Raw genomic sequence first — 23,033 nt, forward strand, 5'->3', positions numbered from 1 at the left:
AGCATTGCTAGAGGTACTTCAATATGATATCCATTTTTATAAAAAGAAAGTGAATTTCAGAAATACTCATTCTGAATATTTTCAGGATACTTATCTACAGATAACTGGCATTCAGAGCCAATAATAACGACCAAAGCTGAGTGAGCAGATGATTAAATGTAACTGAAAGTAAGTCCTATAAGGATTAATCTCGTTCTACAATGGGAGGTTTTCGTCAGTATCCTGAAATTGAAGTTTTTTATGCTCGAGCGTGATTTGAACTTGCACAGCGTCGTTGAGTTAAAAATTCTTGATACCTTTACCACATCTAGACGACGCATCCGTAATATCAGAATTTTCAGCTCAAATTTTGAATCCAATGATTTTGTCGAGTTAACTAGGCTTGGGTGACAGAAGCGAATGATTTTAGCAAGTGTGCAAGAAAGAGCAAACGGGGTATAATTTAGAAGTTATGGTATAGGATTCTTCAGAGGATAAGTGATTCGACTTTTCTTCGGGTTCTCACGGCGTCTGTTGGCTTTTGTTGACGATAATTTCGCCATCATTGGAGTCAGCGTCTTCAAGTAGAAGGACCCCGAAGAAAATACAGAGATTATCCTACCAACGCCGCGAAAATATTCGATTTTTTCGCATTTCTCAATCTCATTATTTCATTCTAAAGAGCCTCTTTCTGGAAAAAAATGACGTGTCAAGTGTGGGGTAGGCTCGCTTACAGAGTGTCTCATTGCGAGCAATTGCAAACGAGGGGGCAAAGCAAAGGATGACGCTGTCAAGGCCGTTTCACGCGGGGCATGTAATTACGCAGGTTATAACTGCATTAATTTCTCATTATGGCGTACAATAGCGCGGGTGCACCAACGGAATGAAAACAGGGACTATTTTGCCATATCACGTCCATACATTCTCGCATGCGTTCCTGCTTTACACGACGCAATTTTGACTGCGCCTCCGTATAAACGTCAGATTTGCCATTACGTGCCCCGTGGAAAACAGCCTTGAAATATTTTAGGAGGACGAATGATTTTGATGGGCAGGGAATCAGAGGCGAGGTAGGTCATGACCGCCTAGATACTCATCTGAGCATCTAGGTGGTAATGGGTAGGTACGTGCTCACGATTCGGGAGGGTAATCTCCTCGTGGGGGATGGGTACCTCAAGGGCGAATCCAGGATATTCTTTATGGGCAGGGGTACAAGGGTCTAACAGAATAAAGGTCCACTCATATTTGAGATTATAAAAAACGCACAACAATTACTGTTCGAAAGATTCTCTTCATTTTGATATGAAACTTATTAATATGAAATTAAATTATTGAGGCTCCGTAATACACAAAACAAAACGAGCATAATGATAACTGTATTAAAAAACTTGTCGATTTTTTAAGCGTCTGAGGGGGGCACGTTCCCCTCCCCTACATCCGCCTACGAGTACCCTTGAATGTGTGATTAATCATCAGTCCCGTAAAAATGAGACAAGTCGTAGAAATATGGGATGTTTTTTTTAGAGATTCAAATTTCAACGTTGATTTTACAATAAAGTTTGGGGGGGGGGGTGAGTTGAGATATTACGGGGAAAGAGCCATAAAGCAGGAGGGGGTGGGGAATACCTGCATTAAGGCGTGGCTCGGTGGTAATTATTCGAGTGAGCCTTGCATTGATGGTTAAACGGAGGTGGTGCAAAGGGGAGGTACACCCCCTCTGTGCTCAAAGGAAAAGAGTTTTGCAACGGCTTTTGATGTAACAATTTGAAAACGAGCATGGTCTATGTTTGACGAGTCGTATTTCTCCCTCCTAGAAGCCTTTCTTTCATAAATAAAAATTGAAAAAATACCTAAAATTTACACCTATAGGACCCAAACTCTTATTAACTAATAATATTCGCATTAAGATTTAATAGAATATAATTTTTTCTGTCGCACATTTTTTGTTAGACGCGACCTATCTGGACTTCCCTGGCTTATTAATTTTTTCATCGTTAAATTGAATTTGTGAAGCATCTGCACAGTAGGTACTTCTCTTGATCGTTCCACATGGATATATTAATCAACTAATCAATATTAAAACTTTTTGTCTTCCACATGACTTCAAATTTTGAGTATGAAACCATTTTCACATGGTATTACGACGTGGAATTATGAAATTATCAAGTACATAGCCTTGCTTTAAAATATTTCAGAGAGTGTACCTGATGATGCCATAACTTGGCCAAGCTGGTTTTTCTCAACATTTAAAGATATTAGGACGACAACAAGTAACTATTGATTCACATAATCATGTATACGTACGTACGTTCGTATACGTACATTTCATAATGTTACGACTGAGACCTCTAATTTCACTTTTTACTTTTGTTCTGGAATTAATAAAAAATTTCACGGGCCCCTCCCACCTAAAAAGCTTTCGTCACACGTTACTTTTTCGGTGAAATCCTTGAGCGGGACCGTTAATTCCATCTGATCTTGACCCGCCCGCGGCCAAGGCATTTTAACGATTTCAAGACCTGGGACAACCGCATGAACGTAGTAAGGTGCAGTCGGGGAAATCATGTGACATCTGTATGCCGAGGGGAGTATCGACGGCCGCAAAGCTAGAGAAAGCAATTCGGGAGAAGGTTAAGACGGGGCGCGGGAAAGAAAAGCGAATAAGAAAATCCAGTTAGGAGCGTCGAAGCAGAAGATGTGACGTCCGCTATGACGTGCGGAGGTTTCCAAAGGGCGATCGCGAGGACTGCTTCCGGGCACCTCCAACGACTAAAATGTCGCCAGGAATTTCGCGTCTACCTTCTTAACGAGGTCTTCCCATTGTTGCCATTGTCACGGGAGTGACCATTGAATACGCTTCTTTGTTTTGCCATCAAATATTTCCACCAAGTTTAGAAATGACTTCTATCAACCGACTGGTCTCCCCATAGGTGGATTTATGGGGGGAGGGGGCATGGAGGCACGTTCCCCACCCCCCCCCCCCCCCAGACGCTCAAAAATACACGAGATTTTTAATAAAAATATTAATAAATTGTATATTTTAAATCAAAGGTACACATTTCGACGTCCAAATATATCAGATAGTTTACCTGAAGATGCCATAACGTGGCGAAGCTGGTTGTACATGGAGCTGGTTTGGCTCAATTTTAAAGTAATTCGGACAACAAAAAGTAACGATGGAATCACTTAATACTACATAAATTTCACAATTTTACGACTGAGTAATGTAATTTTATTTTTTGTTTACAACCCACTGCCCCCTCCCTAACTTCGAAAGAGAGGGACTAGTGGGTCGATAATTTTAAACCAATTCAGGAGTGATTTAGTCCGACTTATAGAAATAAAATGCAGTTGTACTTTACCACAGTTAATTAATGCCCACGGCGCGTTTCGGCTCAGAGAACCATCATCTGGCACAAGACCTGTCATTCTCCATACCTTCTGATTTTAATCGCAAAAAATGGATATCGTTCTTTAAAAATCTAAAAGCGTGAAATACGTACTCCAGGAGTAATAATCTTTCGATTTAGGCTACAAAAAAAGTAAAGGAAATCACCCTATTGGTCAATGATTTGAATTTCATAGGCGTCAATCATCAGTTTAGGGTCGTGTTATTCCTACGGTCAATCTTCAATTTATTTGGCGGTCGCATTGTTAAAAACATAGATTTGAATAACACGACATTTACGTTGCTGACCCGCATGGGGCATGAATTAATCTTACTTAATTATACCAATGAATACTTCCATCAAATTTGAAAAAAACACTTCAAATAGGGGCGCACGTAAAGGGGGGACCAGTAAATCAATAATTTAAATGCCATAGGCGTCATTTCTCAGTTTAGTGCCACATTATTCTTATGGTCAATCTTCATTTTTATTTAACGTCGTTAAAATAATAGAATTGAATGACATGAAATTTACGCAACTGACCCGCAGGGGGTTTTAAGCTATCTAACGCTCCCCGATATGAGCTATCGCATCGCTTCCTATCCGTCTATTACCGTGGCACAAAGGTCTCCAACCTTCTGAAACGGAAGAGCCAAAAGTTATGCAACTAACTGCGTAGCTGCATTTCGACAGTGTTTTAATTTGACCACCGGCAATATATTTATTATTTGGACACTTTATACTCTCTCATTCCTACATTCATGGTTTTATTCGGCATGAAATATTTGCTTTCGGTTTCGAAAGTAAAATGATGCAATTATTATTTTTTGGGATGGATCTGGAAGGTCGCAATTTGACATCGAAAGAGCCGTAACTCGACAAAGATAGAGCCGCATGCGGCTCGCGAGCCTTAGGTTGCCGACCCCTGTGCTAGTACAATCATATACTTGGTTTTAAATTTATATTGTATGCAAAATATCATTGGTTGCACCAATTAATAATTGCTTAGCCTAAACTTATACATTGATATTGCCACCCTCCCCGGAAAATAAAGTCTACACAAGCTACTGTCTCACTAAATAAGTGGGGAAGTGATATCGCTGTATTGGTTTGACAAGGTTATGACTGGCATTTTGGTGGAAGATAACGTTATATGGTAAGACATCTATTTGATGCATGATCTACATGACAAATTGACTTTCTCTGACTGAGGTAGCACTCTGATGAAATAATCTTTCAAACGTTTCGAAATTTCTGATAGGTTGGAACTTAAAAGGTCGAGCATCGCAACGATTTGAATTACCCTATCACAGACGCGGAAGTACCAAAGCAGGAAAATGCCTAAAATTTCCTCATGAGTCACGCTTACTTAATTGAAAAACCAATAACTGATGATGAGCAAGCATACGAATGAGAATGCTTATCATCTATGATTATATAAAAGAGGATGTCTGTTTCTTTGTCCGCAATGCGTTTCCTTACGGATGCGGACGTAATGGCAACCAAATTCAGTACGTTGGGGTATCTCATGCTCCCACAGCCAATAGTGCTACTTCTGGTTGTATCGGACTCGTCCTTTGCGTACTTTTCTCATTACCGTTTATCACGCCACGTCATACGACTTATGTGATTGGACATCCTGCCGGGTAGGCGCACCTCTTGACCAGTGGTGTCATGACATAGTTAGCAGCGCACTTTCCTTAACTTTTTTACTGGTGAAATATTACTCTGTGTGTTTTTATTACTATTTATGTCTGCATATTTTTAAACGTATATACCTTTGTTTCATCAATATTTAAAAAAATTGTTTTGGCTACGAATGTATGTATATTAGAAACTTTTAGGAACCAAAATTGATAAAAGTGTTATTTTAACTATTATGCCTTTTGTTAACCAGTGTTGGAACGGCGTTCCGGCACCATGACACCACTGCTCTTGACACAACCAAAGTGAAAAAAATTTACACTCAACTATTAATCCACTCGGTACAAACCTTTTTCCTGGGGTATGCCTTCACACGACATTTTAAGAATACGCTCGTACTGACATGCATAGCGTTCACTGTTGTGAATCAGGGTATAAAATGAGTCCATGCGTGGTATATGGAAATCGTTTTTTTTTTAGCTTCTGCATTCATAAATCATCTTCATATCGGCTTTGTTCCTTTACCTAAAAATCATGCCATGTGAACATGAATTCCAGGTTCCCACTTCTCTGGGTAGGCACCATCCTTCCCGAGCAACGCCGGGTGGCCAGATAGGTGATCATGGATGATAAAATAATAGTTTCCTGGCTAGATTACTTCCTAGACAAACCACAGCACGCGGAGTCACAAGGAGGTATTAACAGGTTAAACTTTTTTATCCGAAAATGGCTACGTTTGTATAAAATAGACGCCAAAGGCTTCCTCGAAATGAATAATATTCATAGGAAATATTTATGCCTATTCACATTGCGAATCATATTGTTATTGCAAAGAGAGTCCAGTAAGAAAATGTTATTCATCCTCTTTAGATGTTAACACAGTTAATGCGCCAAGTATTTGATTTTATAATGTCACACACTCTTTTATCCATTATATTGAGAGCCTAATTTATTTTTTACTGAAGACAATTTTTCTCCAGGACGACTCAAGGCCACTGCAGCACCCATAATAGATAATTTCATCCTTGAGAAGACTTCCGTGGGGTGACGTCATCTGAAGCGCTATTCTCCTGCATTTCAAATCGCCTTCATTCATTGTATATTCACAACAAGTTCACCGGACTATACAGAAAAATTGTCATGGATAGTGTATGTACGCGAAGTGTATTCCAGAAGTAACAGCTCTTCAGAATACGTCCCGAGTTATCGGTAGAGTGGATATTTAGAGTAATATTGACTGCCTGAATTCAACTGAGCATTTATTGAAGTCCTATATTGTGTGAGGTAAAAGCGACTTCCTACGCCTATCCATTTTGCCAAGTATCTCTCTTATTTTATCGTCTCCGCCAGGTATGGAAATATAGTGCGGTTATAAGATAATGTCCTTGTCACGCTGAAAAAATACTTATTTGTCCTTAAAAGGCTGAAGCGATCAAAGCTTCGCGCGTAGACTCAGAGTCTTCAGAGAGCCCCAACTAATCCGTTTAAAAGCTGGGTCAAGGGCGGATCCAGGGTTTCTTATAGGGGGGCACAAGGGTCTGACAGGCAAACGGTCTTCTCATATTTGGCATTCAAAACAACATACAACAGCTACTGTAAGAAAAATATTCTCTTTATTTTCATCATCATCATCATCATGACTGGTCAGCAATCCTAGGATTGGTTTGACGCAGCTCTCCACTCTATTCTCCTATCAGCTAATCTTTTCACCCCTACGTATTTCTTCTCTTTCACATCCTTCTTTACTTGTTCCATATATTTGCTATATATTTTGAAAGTTCACAAAAAGAGAGCCAAAGAAAATAAGTAAACAAGGAATGTTAAATAAATACGGAAAGATAACAACAGGTGTTGAGGAAAACAAAAACATATGGAAAGAATATGTGAAAGAACTATATGATAGTAAAGATGATCATTCTGAGATGGAGCTGGAAGAGGAATGGGAATGTGAAGAGGTGAATAGAGGACCAAACATACTGAGAAGAGAAGTGGAAAAGGCAATCAAGGATCTCAAGGAAAGGAAAGCAATGGGATGCGATAGAATACCATCAGAAGCATTAAAGAACCTAGGTAACAGTGCAATGAGTCGACTAACAAATTTAATCAATAGGATATATGATACCGGGAGCTGGCCTGATGATCTGCTTAAAACTATTCTAATACCAATACCAAAGAAATGTAATGCCAAAGAATGTAAAGACTATAGGACAATTAGTCTTATATGCCATGTTACCAAAGTAATTACAAGGATTATATTAAAAAGAATCGAAGGAAGAATTAAAGAAAATATGGGAGAAGATCAATTTGGATTTAGAAAGGGTAAAGGGACTCGTGATGCAATAGGATGCTTGAGGATGATAGGAGAAAGAATGATGGAAGTGAATAGAGATTTGTACATTTGCTTTATTGATTGGGAAAAGGCATTTGATAAGGTTAATTGGAATGTGTTATTGAAAATTTTGAAAGACATTGGCATTGATTGGAAAGATAGGAGATTAATAAAGGAGATGTATTGTAGGCAGGTAGTAGTTATAAAAATTGGAGATGATGAAACAGAAGAAATTGGCATAGGAAGAGGAGTGAGGCAAGGGTGCTGCCTTTCTCCAGAGCTCTTCAATGTTTATGCAGAAAAAATGATGGAGAAAGCTTTAGAAAAAGCTAGAGGAGTTGTAATAGGAGGAGAAAGAATAAAAACAATTAAATATGCAGATGATCAGGCAGTGCTGGCAGAAAGTGAAGAAGATTTACAACAAGTGATGGATGATATAATGGATGTGGGGAGGGAATTTGGAATGAACTTAAACATAAATAAAACCAAGGTGATGAGAATCAGCAGAAAAGAAGGTTGTGTTTGTATATCCTTAGAAGGAAATATCATACAGCAAGTACAGACTTTCCAATATTTGGGAAGTCTGGTAAGATGGAATGGAAGTTGTACTGAGGAAATAAGAAGAAGGATATCAATAGGTAAAGGAGCGTATGGAAAGGTAAAAGCATTGTTAACAGCAAAAAGAATTCCAATAGAGATGAGGAAGAGGTTTATGAAATGTTTTGTGTGGAGTGTAGTGTTGTACGGATGTGAATCATGGACTGTTAAAAAGAAGGAGGAGAGATATTTAGAAAGTTTTGAAATGTGGGTATGGAGACGAATGTTGAAAGTGAAGTGGACTGACAGAGTGAAGAATGAGGAAGTTCTAAGAAGAATAGGCGAGGAAAGAAAATTAATACATATGATTCATAAGAGGAAGGCAAGTTGGTTAGGGCATATATTAAGAAGGAATTGTTTGGAACGGAGAATAATAGAAGGGAAGATAGAAGGAAAGAGAGGAAGAGGAAGAAGGAGGATGGGAATGTTGGATGATATAAGAAGAGGAAGAAAATACAAAGACCTAAAGGAGGATGCTCAGGATAGAGAAAGATGGAGAGAAGTCCAGTGGAAACCTGTCTAAGGACAGTAATCACTGATGATGATGATGATGATATTTTGCTCGAGGTCTTCCCTTTTCATTCTTGCCTTCCACTTGTCCCTCGACGATTGTCTTCATCAGACCATCATGTCTCAAGATGTGGCCTATAAGGTTGTTCCGTCTTCTTGTTAAGGTTTTCATGAGGATTCTCTTCTCTCCTATTCTTCTTAGGACTTCCTCGGTACTAACTCGGTCGATCCATTTGATCTTCATCATTCTTCAGTAGCACCAAATTTCGAAGGGCTCTATCCTTGCTTTTTCCGCTGCGGTCATTGTTCAATGTCCATGCCTCACTTCCGTATAGGAGCATACTCCAAATGTAGGTTCTTATAAATTGTTTCTTTACTTCCATATTTAAGTTTCCCGCTGTAAGCAATATGAGAATATTAATAGGTTATATACAGTGGAACTTGGATCATTCGACCATCAAGGGACCACTAAAAAACTTCGAATTATCCGAAAATTCGAATTAAAGAGGTCCTTAACAAATTGGTCCAAAACGATAGTATTCATATTTCCAATCAAAAATCTTTATTAAATTGTGCCACTTTAAATATAAATACTTTGAATAACGCGTATCAGCAGGTTTAAAGTAACCTTAAAACAAGAATATTTATTTCAACAAACTACGAAGTATATTAATTTTTGTATGAAGATTTTCACAGCTTCTTTTATCAATGTTGGTGGTTGCTTTCGGGAAATGCTGCGTGAAAGTTTAGTAACATTTTTATTCTAACCTTAAAATTTCCTCAGCAACATCTAAACTGCTGCGCACTACCAACTTAACTAGTAATCTTATACGTTTAGACAAGATATCATAGCATGATACACTGCAATAGAATCATAATAGCCAAAGAGATCAAAAACATTGTATACATACTTTATCGACGGACAGAATATTGAAAAATAAACATAAATCTCCTGGGATGGCAACCATAAAACTCGATTTATCACAAGGAAAATTCGAATTATCCGCGATTTTTTAGCATTATTTGGATACAAAATGCTAAGGACCGAGAGATATATTCGAATTAAAGGATATTTCGAATTAAAGAAGCTCAAATTATCCATGTTCTACCGTATATAGTAATTACAGTTTTCGACCCTCTTCTCCACTTGGGTGATGCTTTTTTTTCGAGTGCTGACTAGCGAACGAGCGGTAAATCTCTCTTCTTGACTTGGTCTCATGGCTCGAATGGTTGAGGCTCCATAACACAAAAAAACGAACGTAATGATAGCCGTAATAAAAATCTTGTCTATTTTTTAAGTGTCTAGGAAGGGGGGGCACGTGCTCCCGTGCGCCCTCCTCCTAGTGCGCCCTAGGCAAAATTGTCGGCCAAGATAGGAAAATAAGTGATCCACCGCCCGTGATGAAGCATCTTAGTGAGCTGCCGAGGTCTCGTTGGCAGTGAACCTCTACGGGATCACATTAGGGTAGTTTCCTTCATCAAAGAAAACAAAAGGCAATAATTGCGATTCGTTACCCACCATTAGTGTATTCATAATATACTAATTATTTCGTTTTATAAATGCCGGTTTAGACGAATGGCAATGGTCCATTTTTATCCTCATTTGAAAAGGGCCAGATTGGCGCCCATGCGATGCCACTCCACGTGACGTCACAGGGACATAGTTTCTATAGGAGAAGATAGGAGTTATACATCGTCTGAGGTTACCAATGCATGCATGAGGCGCAGAGCTCAGGGAAACAATAATCACTTATTAAAACTGGCTAATGTCGGAAAGTTTTCCTCATTTGATAAGGTATTAATAATCCTTATTTAAGCCAAGCGCTACCAGGCGGCAGGGCACTAGGCTACCCGCTGGCAGCCTGCGACGTATCAGCGCTAAGCCTCGCCTCAAGGTCACCTCACCGGGCGGAGGGGGAACCAGAAATACGACGTACGGAGAGATTTCCCATCATTCCTACTAACGCGTCGCGTTTTCGCGCGCTTGAAAATTTTCACTTTTCATTTAATCGCGAAAAATAGATATTATCATTTAAAAATCTAAAAGCGTGAAATACGTACTCCAGGAGTAATAATCTTTCGATTAAGGCAATAAAAAAATAATAGGAAACCACCCTAATAGGGTGGTTTGATCCGTGTAACACATCTGTTTTCTCCTAGCAGTGTTCAACGAATCGCACCGCTTTCCTTCGTATTTTATTTATTTCCCTTTTTTGATATTTCTAAGCCTAATCGCATCGTATATTTGCCGCGCACTCAAGGTAGGACCAGACGAGAGCTAAGTGGCACTTAACTTTCACTTTTCCATCCGAGAAATTTCCCACAGCAGGCATTACGAACCTTGGCTTCTCAAAGGTTCTTTCATTAATATCAAACATTTCTCGTACATTATGATAAACGAAGATATCGTATTGTCCACAACTTATTAGCCGAGTACTACACGGTTTTCGATTGTTATACAATCATCCTCAGGTACTAATAGAAACTAACAAAAAATTCAAATTCCACAAGACAAAAAGACTTGTAGAATAAGAAAGAAGACCGTGGTGGGGGAGGTTTGAAATAGGGGGGGGGGTGTTTAGGAGGAGGCACAGAAACAAAGTTGAGATATTACATCACACAAACGGCCAAAAACCAAAAATATCTCATACATATCCCCTAGGGTAGGTTTGAATGAATACTGCTCTATCCTCTATAATTGAGCTAGTATTAGGAATAATTGTTCACAATGAATCAATGGCAGGGAAAGAAAGATAAACGTGATACATGATCGCAACTGCACATAATGCAGCCCTTGTGAGAGTCACAATCAGAACCAGACAATATTTCCACGTCCGATTGGAACGATAAAATAAGAGACATATTTCGCCCCACGGACTGCTATAAGGAATTCGCTTTTCCCCGAATATTAAACATTAATAAATGTTAAGTAGAACTAAGGTACACAAATCAATCAAATTCAGATTAGTCTTAATTTTTTAAAATTACCGTACAGGTTGACCAAAGCTAATAAAATTTGAGGAAAACTAAAATTATTAATACAACAGCCTGAGAGATTAGTCAGAACGAGGACGGAATTAACGGTAATAAGAGCATGGTTTATATTTTATAGTCCATTAGTACCTTCAGCTAAGACAATCATACTTACAGGCGGTGGTGGGAATCACCTACCCAGAACAAAATCAATGGTAATCAAAATAAGACAAAAGTGATACATGACCACAACTGCACATAATGCAGCCTAAGTGAGAGTTATAAGAACCAGGAAGGGAAGAATAACATCGTCAATAAAACCAGATACCCGCACGACTCTGACAATAACACATAGAAATAACGTAAGCAAACAGGATTTCACCCCGTGACCTTCGGTTCACCAGGAAATGAAACTACCATGCCGTGCCACCGAGGTCGGCAAAAAATACGACGAGGATGGGATTCGAACCCACGCGTGCAGAGCACATTGGATTAGCAGTCCAACGCCTTAACCACTCGGCCACCTCGTCTCATATCACCAGCCGCGGACGACAGGAACGACATAAAAAAAGAAGAGGGCGATTTATTTATTGAGGCTAAAGTCTGTTAATATGGCTGTGGCCGTAATTTCTGAAAAAATTGAAAAGACGGTAGTTTTTAAGATAGCTTTCAAATTAAAGATTTCATTTCATCGTTGAAAATTTCCATTTCAGCGTTGAAAAATAATTTATTGATATCAGATAGGCCCCTGTTTGCGCATATCAGTCGGAAGACACATTAGCGATGAAAGTATTGCATACCACCAAGGCGCCGCCGAAAATAATGAGTCCTCTATCCCCAAACCCCCCCCCCCCTTATAATACTAAAATTAACCGGCAAAAGTGAATGCGATGTAAACTCTAAATCCGTTTTTTTTATGCAGCAATCAGTGCATTATTCTGCTGATAGAAAAGAAAGCTAGAAATGATATTTTACTAAGGCAATTATTTCAGAGGAATCAGTTTTTCACAGTAATTAAAATTAATGGAATGTTTACAGCACAATCATTTCAATCTAAAAATCAAAAATCTAAATGGCAATCGAGTTTTAGTATTCCACTCCGCAAGTCGAGCATTCGCTGTCAAGACGCGCAGTGCGACAAGAGGATTTTGCAATGAACTCTCTGATTTCGCGACTCACTCATGAGCTGTCTCCCTGGAATCTCAAGGTCCTTGGTCTCTCCGCGTCGCATGGAAACGTCACGCAGCTCTCCGCACAGCTGGCCGCTGGGTCCTTGGGATTACGCGCCGCCGCCTTCGTGCTTTACGCCTCGCGTGGCGGAGTCACGCTCGGAACTCGTATACTATAGTGTCCGTTACATCTGTGTGTGGGGGAGGGGGCTGGTCCGGGCGGGTGCAACTCCCTTAAAACGAGTCAGGTGCACTGGAAGGATATATAGCGAATCAAGTTTTAGCGAAAACGATTAGTTTCGCAATCGTGCATCTTTCTAGGATTAATCGTAAAAGTTCAACCGATTCAGGCGTGATATAGTGGAAGTTTGACACGTTGAAATGAAAGGTAGTTGCACTTTTCCGAAATAATTTAAATCGTCGTTTCGGCTCACAGATCCATCATCTAGTACTAGACTTGTTATTAGAGATTGCTATTACAATACTATCATGAAGAGTTATTAAAGATCATTGTCTATTAAAAGACTATTATAAGACGCATTAAATTATTGAGGAAAGGTGCGACTACCTTTCATTTCAATTTAATCGTAAAATTGGTAATATGCCAACGACTTGGCGAAAATACATTCATCATAATCATAAGTCAACAATCCTAAGATTGGTTTGACGCAGCTCTCCATTCCTCTGTCCTATCCGCTACCGTTTTCATAGTGACGTATTTACATGATTTATAGGCTTTATAACCTCTGCTCAACGCTAACTCATGCTCTTTATGAATGCTTTATAACCTGTCCTATGTAACCCAATCGGGGCCGTCCCTTATAAACTTCTTCCTTTCCACCTGTCCTACGATTTTTTTCATCAGGTAATCATGCTTCATAACATAGCTTATTAAGTTGCCCTGTCCAGTGGCGCAGCGAGGGGGGGGGGGGGGGGTTTGGGGGTTAAACCCCCCCCCAGAGCTTAGAGAAATATTTAAATTTAATCCATTTTACTCAGTTGGATTGATATTACTGATAAAATAGTGTAAGGAATAATAAAATATCCCCCAGAAAGCCGTAAAACTCACCATTTTGAAAAGTTTATCTTAAAATTCCGCAATAGGGTTGTTTCCTATTATTTTTTTATTGCCTAAATCGAAAGATTATTACTCCTGGAGTACGTATTTCACGCTTTTAGATTTTTAAATGACGATATCTATTTTTCGCGATTAAATGAAAAGTGAAAATTTTCAAGCGCGCGAAAACGCGACGCGTAAGTATGAATGCCGGGAAATCTCTCCGTGTGACGTATTTCTCGTTCCCGCTGCCGCCCTGTGAGGTGACCTTGAGGCGAGGCTTAGCGCAGATACGACGCAGGCTGCTAGCGGGTAGCTGAGTACCCTGCTGGCTGGTAGCGCTTGGCTTAAATAAGGATTATTAATACCTTATCAAACGAAGAAAACTTTCCGACCTTAGCCAGTTTTAATAAGTGATTATTAAGACATGTTTCCCTGAGCTCTGCGCCTCATGCATGCAATGGTAACCTCAGACGATGTATAACTCCTATCTTCTCGTATATCTTATTCTATATTCTATTTCTAACAGCATATAGTAGTATAGTTTGTTATTATACGGGACGTTTTTTGGACGGTGTGGTGTGCATGTGGGAGTCCAAATGCATGCTGCATGCTGGTGATTGATCACCCCCTGCCAAACACCCTAGAGGTGGCTCGCAGGGTATTATGTAGATGTAGATAGAAATTAGGTCCCTGTGACGTCACGTGGAGCGGCATCGCATGGGCGCCAATCTGGCCCTTTTCAAATAAGGATAAAAATGGACCAATGCCTTTCGTCTAAACCGGTATTTCTAAAACGAAATAATTTGTATATTATGAATACAGTAATGGTGGGTAACGAATCGAAATCAATGCCTTTCGTTTTCTTTGATGAAGGAAACTACCCTATTTATTAATCTCGCATCTACCGCTTACCCTGGTGGGTATTCCATACCACCATACAACCCGGTATTAGTTGCACCTAAACCCCCCCCTCAGCCTTAATTCCTAGCTGCGCCCCTGACTCTGTCTCCTTCTCAATATTTTTAGGAATCTTGACTTTTCTCTCACTCCTCTTTGCACTTCATCATTACTCACACGGTCGATCCATTTTATCTTCTTCATTCTTCGGTAGCACCACATTTTGTGTGCTTTCACTCTTGACTTCTCGATAATACATTACAAGTATAATATTGGAAAACGGCCAAAATGTGATTCTCGAGTAAATTTCAAAACGTGAATGCTTTTGGCCATGCTAACTTTCACTCAAAAACGTGCGGTATACAATATTTCCGATTTTCCGATAGCTAAATTTATAAAAATAAACTAATTTTAAAATTCTATAATAGTAGTTAGAGCATAAGTTGTGGAAAATTTGTAGATTTCGGGCAAATTACAGCTACTGTTCTATGCCGTCTTGACAGAAAACGGAAAGGAGATACTATTACGAAAATCATCGTAAATATAAAAGGCACTTAACGAAAATACTTTCTGAATTATTGGCAAATTAATATCGGCACTGATGTGAAAATTTGTTTGCTGAATAGAAAAGGTACGACGATCAACTCTCAATGTTGATAGTGTAGAAGTTAGCGTATGAATGATGTTAATCAATGAACATATTCCTCGATCGGTCTGCGTACTTTATTGCCAACTCTTTCGTTTTAAAATCATTGCATGTCACCATAAAATTGAAAAATGTGTTTTTTTTAACAATAAAAGCGAAACTTTGGGCTTAAGCGCATGGATTCGAACCGCAACTTGCAATTACTCCTTGCCACTTACACTTATGATAAATGCTAGTTATCATTATCATAAGTTTTATACGAATTGGGACGGAATCGTTTTTTTTTCCTTAGAGCTAATTCATGCTCATAAAAGGAAATTTTTTCGCTAGGGATTTAATGGAAGAGAAACTTTTTCGCGTAAAATTTTACTCTTACATTAATTAGGAAACCACATTTATCTTATTTATTTTACTTATTCCGATGCCACCGAAATATGGATAGGGGCAGCACTCATTGGCCTTTTTCAACAAATTAACAATAACGCGTGCATAAACATCCACGTACTGGATAGGGGCAACCTACCTTGCCGGGACTCGAACCCGCGACCTCTTCTTTGGCAGGCGAGGACCGAAGCCACTGAGGCCGACAGTTCCGAATTCGCCAGAGTTTACATTGATAATTTTCAATGTGAGATTTCATAAATGATGCAGCCTAAGGGGGGAAATCGTTAGAATCGAAGATAAATTAGCATTGTAAAATCATTGCATGACACAAAAGAATGATTTTTTTATTAGTGCGAAAAGTTCGGCTCATTTGTTTTGGATCGTGTGTGCTAGTTTGCGTCAAACCGTAGCACAGTGGGCTAGAATCGAAAAAAGATAGCCAAAACCTCAAAAACGATTTTTTTGAGCTAGGATGTTGAAACTTCACATACATATTCTCAATTAAATTGTGAATAACTTCCAGATTATTTATTTTCTGTGTTTTCACGTTAACAATATATCTGAGGTCAAAGTTGAACAAATTTAGCGAAAAACTCCACATTTCTCCTTTCACTCCACAAACTCCATTTAGATCCACAATTTAGAAGCTTCATAAAACGACGTGGTATCAGTCACTTGGCGGAAGTCTGGGGTAATATCTACTTTTTCTCTACCTTTATGTAAAGGGCTGAAAACAGGCTCCGCCATTTTCTTATATAACTATGGTTATTGATGAAACAAAATCTTTAAAAACCCTTCAAATAAAAAAAAGAAGCATCAATTTAATGGTGTAACAGTTTTGTCGATAAAGTTATTCATGAGACCACAGCACGAGGATAAAGTTGGCAATTTTCAGAAAAAATCTAGGGTGGTCGATTTTCGCTAACTTTGTTCAACTTTGACCTTAGATATATTGTTAACGTGAAAACACAGAAAATGAATAATCTGGAAGTTATGCACAATTTAATTGAGAATATGTATGCGAAGTTTCAACTTCCTAGCTCAAAAAATTCGTTTTTGAGGTTTTGGCCAGCTTTTTTTCGATTCTATCCCACTGTGCGTTGCTTTGTTTTCTTCAGACTGCCTCGCGTACAATTCCCGCCAAGCATTCCAGCGAAACCGTGAATTAGGCTCAGATGGGACAGAGACTTTCACTTCAACCTCCCCTCCCCCAATATCTCCGCTCCCTTTCAAAAGATATTACTGATATTGCCACTCTACCCCTTCACATAAATACGCTTACGGGGCAATGTTCTCTCGCGCGGTTTTGTGCGAGATCTGCTCCTAGCCATTACTTTCTGCGAGCTTATATTCAAACTCTCTCTTGCTGACCATTAAGGCCGTTTTACACGGGGCACGGAACTGCACAAATTGGAACTGCATTAATTTCTAATAATGACGTGAAATTGCGCGCATGCACGTACGGATTTAGAACAGGGGCTATTTTATCATATCACCGTCATGCATTCTAACAATAGGGTGGTTTCCTATTATTTTTTTATTGTCCAAATCGAAAGATTATTACTCCTGGAGTATTCATTTCACGCTCTAAGATTTTCGAACGACGATATCTATTTTTCGCGATTAAACGAAAAGTGAAAATTTTCAAGCGCGCGAAAACGCGACGGCTAAGTAGGAATGCTGGGAAAAGTCCGTGTGACGTATTTCTGGTTCCAGGTGTCGCCCTGAGAGGTGACTTTGGGGCGAGACTTTGAGCGCTGATACGACGCAGACTGCCAGCAGGTAGCAGAGTACCCTGCTAGCAGGTAGCGCTTGGCTTAAATAAGGATTATTATTGTCCTATCAAACGAAGGAAACTTTCCGAAATTAGGTAAATATAAAGGGTGATAATAAGAGATGTTTCCCTGAGCTCTGTGCCTCATGCATGCAGTGGTAATCTCAGGCAATGTAAAACTCCTATCTACTCGTAAAGAAAGTAGGTACCTGTGACGTCACGTGGAGCGGAATCGCATGGGCGGCAATCTGGCCTTTTTCAAATGAGGTTAAAATTGACCATTGCCATTCGTCTGAACTGTGATTTCTAAAACCAAAAAATTTTTATATTATGAATACACTATTGGTCGGTAACGAATTGCAGTCAATGCCTTTCGTTTTCTTTGATGAAGGAAATTACCCTATTGAATTGGAATAAACACGGTTAAATTTTCCGGTGACTGATTTCTCTTTCACCTAAATACGCTGGATCGCAACTTTCCGTGTTTGTGAATATTCGATCGCTGGTCAACAATGCATCGAGGGGAATGTCCTTGAACGCTGATATATTGAGCGTGACTAATACGCTCCCAAAGCAATATTGGAACACGCTCCGAGACTGTTTACATTCTAACGCAGTGAAACGTGAGTAAACTTCAATGCATGGCAGCTTCCTGCAGGGAGATTTATTGGTGTGCCAAAAATAACAGAACTTATACGCTCTAACGGAAAGAAGACGAGAGAAGATTGGAGGCATTCGAGATGTGGGTATGGAGAGGGTGAAATGGACGGAGAGGAAAAGGAACGACGAAGTGCTGGATATGGTTGGCGAGGAGAGGCAGCTTTTAGATGAGGTACGCAGGAGACAGAAGGTATGGATGGAGCGAGTACTTAGCGGGGAGGGGATGTTGAAAATGGTGTTGGAGGGTAGAATTTTAGGGAAACGAGGGAGGGGAAGGAAAAGAATAGGTTTTTTGGATAGGTTGAAAGAGAGTAGGCCTTACAGTGAATTAAAGAAGGCAGTGCTGGAAGGAAAGGGAGGCTCCCAGATCGCTTCTCGAATACTCCATGGAAACCTACCTTAATCGGTAGAATACTATAATAATAATACGCTCTAACTGCGGGATTCAAACGATACAATTAACGAAATGGTTTACCTCGTAGTGGAATTGAAAGCGCTTAGTAGCGTACCGTTGTCCATCTATCTAAATTCATGTAGTACCTACCTACGGTCTTCAAAAAAGCAGGGATGGCAATAGAAATTAAACGGAAGTCAAACCTTTAAAATTTCAATAGTTTCGTTCCCGGGAGCGAAATGAAGAAACGAAACCAGGGGCGGATACAGAAAACACTCAAGGGGGGGGCGCAAAAGATATATTGAATTGCCTTTACTTTTTATCGCGATATCGCAATAAAAAATAATCAAGTCACAGGCAGAGTAAAATAAAATTTTAATTAATGTAATTATACACATATATAAGACAATGCCATCTTATGATATAAAAAAGTCACAATCGTGGTTCTGCCATGTTTGCCAATACGGCCGGACCCGCAAGGGAGGGGCGCGCGCCCCCCATCTGTATCCGCCACTGAGCGAAACGCATTTAAACCCGGGGAGCTAAACTCATGCTCGAAAGGAGATCGGAGTCAAAACTACTTTGGGTCGAAACCACGGACTTAGATTTTAAAGGACTGGTCACTTCCCGGCCATTGTGTCGCCACTTGTGTCGCCGCGAGGTAACTGTATGTATAGGTGGCAGCACAATTACTCGCCTTTGGTTTGCCTACGTATAGATAGGATGTGACTGTGAAAACGTGCATAAATTACTGAGACTACGGCCAACTTAGCGTAAATCTCTATGCAATCGTATAATTTCTTGCATAGAAACTCGTAATCAACGAATAAGGGATGCCAGGACATCGCTGTATCGCTCCAGGCTGTACCTCGGGCTACCTCCGGGACGAAACGAAATGCAGATGTTTCGCACCCTAGGGACGACGTGCTCTACCTTCGAATATTTTAGTTTCGACCCACACACCGTGTACGAAATATGGTAGAATGAAGTAGAGGCTCGGCCTACCGCCATTAGATGCATGTGGAACTCATATTTTTACTACTAAAAGGAGAACGGTGAACGTAAACTGGCCATTCGATTTTTAAGTTCAATGTTTTAGCCTCTCCACACGTATGTCCAACGTAATGGGTCGAAAATAATCTATCTTATCCCCCCTTCACTCAACTCCTGGGATCGAAACTTGAATATGAGAATCGGTTTTTTGATTAATTTAGATTCATTCCCGGGAGTGAAGTTTCGTCCCGGGTCGAAACTATAATCTGTATACCATAGCGTGGCGCACCGGCCCTACCTGGGCGCTACCTGATAGCAGCCTAGATAGTAGCGGCGTTCATAGCCTTGCACCAAGGTGGCCGCACACAGCGGGAGCCGGCACCGGAATGACGTCACACGGGCTTTTCCCAGCATTCATACTTATCCGTCGCTTTTTCACGCGCTATGAAATTTTCACTTTTCCATTGATCGCGAAAAATAGATATTGTCGTATAAAAATCTGAAGGCGTGAAATACGTACTCCAGGAGTAATAATAACCTTTCGATTTAGGCAATAAAAAATAGGAAACCACCTTATTGCAAAAAGAAGCTTTTTCCAAATAATCTGAGATTTATTTATTAAGCCTTTATTATTATCATATATTTTTCATATCGATACGATATTCGCGAGCATTGTGGGGCCTTCGGCGATCGCCGACCAGCCGACCTGGCCAGACCGCCCCTGTTCGAGTGTCATCTTGTTAGCCGTCATTGCTGCCAATCGTTAACTAGTACGTGAAAATCCATCGCGTGATGCGGGCTTAATTTAGATTGTATACCGTCCAATATATCATTGTCAAACTTTGTATTGTAAAGTATTGGATGAAAGTGGATCGCGTAACGCTCGCCACAGCGCCGTGGACATTTTTGAAAACCGATTAAAATGCGACCAAAGTGGCAACAGAAATTAGCCTTATACGGAATGAAATTGAGTCTCCTCTAATAATGGGGGAAAGAATGCGTAAACTATCATTCTCTATATCACTCTGTCATTTAAGGTTTCCTTAATATATACTAAAGTCGTCCTCAAAAAGCTCAATAATGTCACCAGAAAATGCATTTGTTCTCTTGCTTTGATTGGCTGCTGCTAATTCCACGTAAGTGTCCAATGATGGCAAACTCAATGGAAAAAAAATTATGGAAATAGGGACTATGATCATCTCTGAAAATGATTACGTCCGAGATCCATAATTTGTGCCGTCATTTTCGGCATCCCTGAACTAGTAAATGGATATTGGTCGCGCTATTTTGGCTTGATTTAGCGTGAATAGAGATTTAAAGTGGCATTCATTGAACATTGAAAAACTGGACTAATAATTGACAAAGAGCTCTGGGCCAAAAAAAAAAAAATAACGCGCACTGGTTGTCATTAAAAATAATAAAATCAGAGGAATTTATATTTTATGGTGATCAATGGGAGAATAAGGGTAAAATATAATAATGCAATGCAATTAGATATCCAACTACGTCATCAAATTTTAATGCATCCCAAAGTACATCCAATGAAATATAATTTGGTATTTGGCATGCCATGGTGACATTGTGACGATGCCTTTGGTGACATGCATCGTAGTATGTAGAAAAATATGGTCATGCAGGAAAAAATCACATTTACACAAAAAACTGAAAAATCAGAAAAATGAAAGCGTTCGAATAACATTTTTAGAGCTAGTAGAGTTCATCATGAATGACCTACTGCCCTACCAAAATTTTTTAATGCCATGGTATGATCAGGGTGCGTGGCAACTAAATTTTATCATTTTACAAAGAGTATAATTTCGAACTTCATCACCTATTGTTACATGATGACAGTGATACTAGTAATATTGTCTCACAGGTTGACGAGAGTGAATATGCTTTTGGATATCCATTCCATAATATTGATCCATTTCAGATAGTTGTAATTTTAACATATTTATCTCGCGCGTGATGTCATCCAGCTCGCTGCGAAGTGGCATCCATACACTTTGGAGTGGAACATTTGGGTTGGATAGTTTCTGCAGCCCTTCATTGTATGCCCTTATCATGGATTTCCTCTTCTTCTCGAGAATTTTCAAATCGCGTTCCATTTCTTCGTAGTCTTGCAGATAGGCAGCCACATCTGCTGTACCTCTCCGCTGTCTTCCTCGCGGCTGACTTTCACCAGCTACCATTCCTCCCAGATATCCAGTTCTGCGTTGGTACTGGTTCGTTTCCTCCATGGATGGTTTGTTGTGTTTACGGCAATGGGTGCGGGAATGATGTGTTCTATCTCCTCCTTCCCATGCATCGCCGTAATCATTACGAGTCGTCTGCGATGAAAAAGGAAGCGTTCGTTATGGATAATGTTGAGCTGATATCTAAAGTGGTCAACGGCGTAGAAAGGGGCACTGGGGGACACGCACTCCCTAAGACAATTCATTTAAGCAGAAAAATATTAACATATAAAACAAAATTATTCTGCTCCACCAATATGTTTTAGCCAAACAACTTCCCGACGACCGATAAATTGTGCAATATTAAGTGTCAAAATAGCATAAAATGCGATTACTAGAGACAAATGTCTTCATATATTCCCCAGAGGGGGGTTCAACCCCCATGGTCCTCCATGTACGTGGCCCTCGAACTTATTATTTTGGCTACGCCTTTAAATGTGCTCTTAGAAATAAGTTTTGAATGGGGTCATTCAAATGTTTTTGTGATGTATTTTCTTTTTATGTGGAGTATTCTCACTAAAATTGAAATTTTTTATAAATGAACAATAGTTAATCATGGCCTATGATTAGAAGAAGGTTAAGACATGCGAATGACTCATAGAAGTGGATTTCATTGTTCGTGAGATTCACGTAAATGCTTATCCCAAACGAAAGAAACAGCATGAAAAAATAGCATAGGCAGCCTATCAGATCCACGGCGGATCATAGAAGTGGAGAGTATTGTTCGTGATCCACCGCGGCATCTAGATTTTCACCGTTTCAATATCGGCCTCAAGAACAGAAATCGATTCCCGCTCTTGTGCATATTTAGCATGTAACTCAGAGGAACCAAACCCTTTACCCTCGGCAAAGGTATTTTAACATAATTTGAATTATGTACTTACATTTTGGGATGAATGCATTTGGTAGTTAGAGTGGTAGGAACACTTGCATCCAGGTGAAGTCTGGCCGAAGTATTGGCGGGAAGGGGTCGTCTGTTGCGGGTGGAGCTCTTTATGCTCCTGTCGCCCCATTTCGTTGATGATTGTCTGCGTCAACCTGTGTAGTAGGGCCTCTCTTATTATTAGGGGGTCGGGCTGTTCCCACAGCCATTCGTTTTCTGGCTCCTCCCTCATATCCTCGTAAACGCTTTCCAGGAGTATTTCAACTTCCTCAATTGCCTCGCCTCTCCAAGCCCGGTCCACTAGCTCCAGGAGATAATCCAACGGCATTTCTGAGATTCCCCGATATTCTGCTGGTCGCCTCGGTGGTGGTGGATCAGTTGCAAACCTGACACCAGGCATCGCACCTTTCCGTTGATCCCGTTCTCCTGTGGGTCCATGTTGGCATGGATGCCTGAAGTCATTTTCAGCTTTGAATGTATTATTCTTCGCGTCCATTCCGTGGGTACAGAATTTCATC

At 40.0% G+C, this 23,033-nt stretch overlaps 1 protein-coding gene and 1 non-coding gene across 2 annotated transcripts in view; one reads left to right on the forward strand and one right to left on the reverse strand.

Moving 5' to 3' along the window:
* Positions 1-23,033, forward strand: part of LOC124167245 (ninjurin-A-like) — a 72,758-nt gene that overhangs the window by 501 nt on the left and 49,224 nt on the right. The gene's annotated exons all lie outside the window — the stretch shown is intronic.
* Positions 11,870-11,951, reverse strand: Trnas-gcu. Its single transcript has one exon. It is a non-coding gene; the product is annotated as a tRNA-Ser (tRNA).

This window comes from Ischnura elegans, chromosome 10 (genome assembly GCF_921293095.1).
Source record: "Ischnura elegans chromosome 10, ioIscEleg1.1, whole genome shotgun sequence".
NCBI classification, from domain to species: domain Eukaryota; kingdom Metazoa; phylum Arthropoda; class Insecta; order Odonata; family Coenagrionidae; genus Ischnura; species Ischnura elegans.